This window comes from Salvelinus sp. IW2-2015, linkage group LG19 (assembly GCF_002910315.2).
Source record: "Salvelinus sp. IW2-2015 linkage group LG19, ASM291031v2, whole genome shotgun sequence".
Lineage (NCBI taxonomy): Eukaryota > Metazoa > Chordata > Actinopteri > Salmoniformes > Salmonidae > Salvelinus > Salvelinus sp. IW2-2015.
The window spans coordinates 7039822-7043414 of record NC_036859.1 but is presented as its reverse complement, the minus strand read 5'-3'; positions in this window follow the sequence as shown (position 1 = coordinate 7043414).

Genomic DNA, 3593 nt, shown 5'->3' with positions numbered 1-3593 from the left:
GAGGGGAAGGCCTAAAAATTGCCAAAGACTCCAGCCACCCTAGTCATAGACTGTTCTCTCTGCTACCACCACAGCAGCGTACCGGAGTGCTAAGTCTAAGTTCAAAAGGCATCTGAACAGCTTCTACCCCCAAGCCATAAGGACTGACTGACACTCTAATCAAATGGCTACCTCAATTACTCGACTAACCTGTACCCCCGCACATTGACTCAGTCCTAGCCTCGTCATTGTTCTTTTATTTTTTACTTTAATTTAATTAGTAAATATTTTTTCTTAACTCTTATTGTTCTTAAAACTCAATTGTTGGTTAGGGCTTGTAAGTAAGCATGTAACAAATACAATTTGTTTTGATTTGATTTGAGAAACATAAAAGGATTTGATAGGATACGTATTATGGTAGCTTCTTGCCCTCTGATAGGGATGGTAAGACTCTAATCATTATATTTATTTATTTAACCTTTATTTTAACAGGGAAGAGATATTGAGACCTAGGTCTCTTTTTCAAATGTGCCCTGCATGAATATAAATATACACATACACACACACATTTTTTTTTAAACATAAAAAACTATATATATATACACACAGTACCAAATCAAATCTAATTTTATTTGTCACATACACATGGTTAGCAGATGTTAATGCGAGTGTAGCGAAATGCTTGTGCTTCTAGTTCCGACCATGAAGAAATATCTAACAAAGTAATCTAAAAGTTAAAAGTTTCCACAAGCCAACTCATTCAAGTTTTTTAATTAAAAAAAAAACTATTTTCTACATTGTGGAATAATAGTGAAGACATCAAAACTATGACAAAACACACATGGAATCATGTAGTAAGCAATAAGGTGTTAAACAAATCAAAAATATATTTTATTTTTGAGATTCTTCAAAGTAGCCACCCTTTGCCTTGATGACAGCTTTGCACACTCTTGGCATTCTCTCAACCAGCGTCACCTGGAATGCTTTTTTCAAGTATTGGGTAGCCTTCCACAAGCTTTCCACAATAAGTTGGGTGAATTTTGGCCCCTTCCTCCTGACAGAGCTGTGGTAATTCTGACCCACTGGAATTGTGATACAGTGAATTATAAGTGAAATAATCTGTCTGTAAACAATTGTTCTCTTTACAGTCAGCAGGTTTCCCCTATCAGCATCCGGCCCAATATCATTGTGAATTGGCATGGAAGTTATTTCAAAGAGATAAAATGCTGATTAAGTGTATCAATGATTGAATTTTTCCCGTTATGAGGCCAGTGTCTGAATTAATTTGTTGGGCAGAGAGGAGGAAGTAGAAACCTTTAGGGATTTAACAGTTTTCCAGAATTTTGCCGGGTTCCCATTACAATCCGAAAGAGCGGTTACATAATAATCAGATATAGCTTTCTGATTTGTCTTACACAATGAATCTCCAATTGCTTAAAAACATGCCAGTCCGGTCTAAGCCTGTTTCCTGGCCTTGCACTAATCTCTTTTATGAATGACTGAGTGTACCAGGCATTCAACATACCTTTAACCTTTAGTTTTGGAAGGAGGCATGATTATCCACAATATCATCGAAGACATCTTGAAAAAAGGCTTGGACAATCAAACCTCCAGAACAGAAGTGCCTGGAGGGAAGTGCTAGGAGCTAGGGCCTATAGGGGTTGTTTCTGGACTGGGACGCACACACACAAAAACACAGGCACAGACACACACAGTCTCTCACAGACACAAAACACACACAACACACACACACACACACACACACACAACACACACACACACACACACACACACACACACACACACACACACACACACAACACACCACACACACACACACACACACACACACACAACACACACACACACACACACACACACCACACACGTGCATCCAAATAAAATCATAAAAATATCAAGTCATGTCGCTGTAATAGTGCATATAGTAAAGAATTGCTTGGAGCGCTATAAAGTTTGAACTGTGACCATTGACTCATTATCATCCACTATCACTTTCATTATTTCCCTAAAATGCATATAGCAAGTCATTCCTTCCATCACATCCAGAATGTTATACAGTTGAAGTCGGAAGTTTACATACGCTTAGGTTGGAGTCATTAAAACTTGTTTTTCAACCCCTCCACAAATTTCTTGTTAACAAACTATAGTTTTGGCAAGTCGGTTAGGACATCTCCTTTGTGCATAACAAAGTCATTTTTCCAACAATTGTTAACAGACAGATTATTTCACTTATAAGTCACTGTATCACAATTCCAGTGGGTCAGAAGTTCACATACACTAAGTTGACTGGCCTTTAAACAGCTTGGAAAATACCAGAAAAGATGTCATGGCTTTAGAAGCTTCTGATAGGCTAAGTGACAATATTTGAGTCAATTGGAAGTGTACCTGTGGATGTATTTCAAGGCCTACCTACCTTGCTTGACATCATGGGAAAATCAGCCAAGACCTCAGAAATAAATTGTACACCTCCACAAGTCTGGTTCATCCTTGGGAGCAATTTCCAAACGCCTGAAGGTGCCACGTTCATCTGTACAAACAATAATACGCAAGTATAAACACCTTGGGACCACGCAGCCGTCATACCGCTCAGGAAGGAGACGCGTTCTGTCTCCTAGAGATGAACGTACTTTGGTGCGAAAAGTGCAAATACAATCAGAATACCAGAACAGCAAATAGGCCTGTGAAGATCGAGGATGTAAACGCAAAAAGGAATGACTTCAGTCTATATCAACATAACTGAAAGCCGCTCAGCAAGGAAGAAGCCACTGTTCCAAAACTACCATAAAAAAGCCAGACTATGGTTTGCAACTGCACATGGGACAAATATCATACTTTTTGGAGAAATGTCCTCTGGTCTGATGAAACAAAAATAGAACTCTTTGGCCAGAATGACCATCGCTATGTTTGGAGGAAAAAAGGGAGGCTTGCAGCCGAAGAACACCATCCTAACCATGAAGCACGGGGGTGGCAGCATCATGTTGTGGGGTGCTTTGCTGCAGGAGGGACTGGTGCAATTCACAAAATAGATGGCATCATGAGGGAGGAAAATTATGTGGATATATTGAAGCAACATTCCAAGACATCAGTCAGGAAGTTAAAGCTTGGTCGCAAATGGGTCTTCCAAATGGACAATGATCCCAAGCATACTTCCAAAGTTGTGGCAACATGGCTTAAGGACAACAAAGTCAAGGTATTGGAGGGCCATCACAAAGCCCTGACCTCAATCCTATAGAAAATGTGTGGGCAGATCTGAAAAGGCTTGTGCGAGCCTGGAGGCCTACAAACCTGACTCAGTTACACAAGCTCTGTCAGGAGGAATGGGAGCCAAACCCACTTATTGTGGAAAGCTTGTGGAAGGCTACCCAGAACATTTGATCCAAGTTAACAATTTAAAGCATGCTACCGAATACTAATGAGTGTATGTAAACTCTTGCCACTGGATTGTGATGAAAGAATAAAAGCTGAAATAAAAATTCTCTCTACTATTATTCTGACATTCACATTCTTAAATAAAGTGGTGATCCTAACTGACCTAAGACAGGAACTTTTACTAGGATTAAATGTCAGGAATTGTGAAAAACTGAGTTTATATG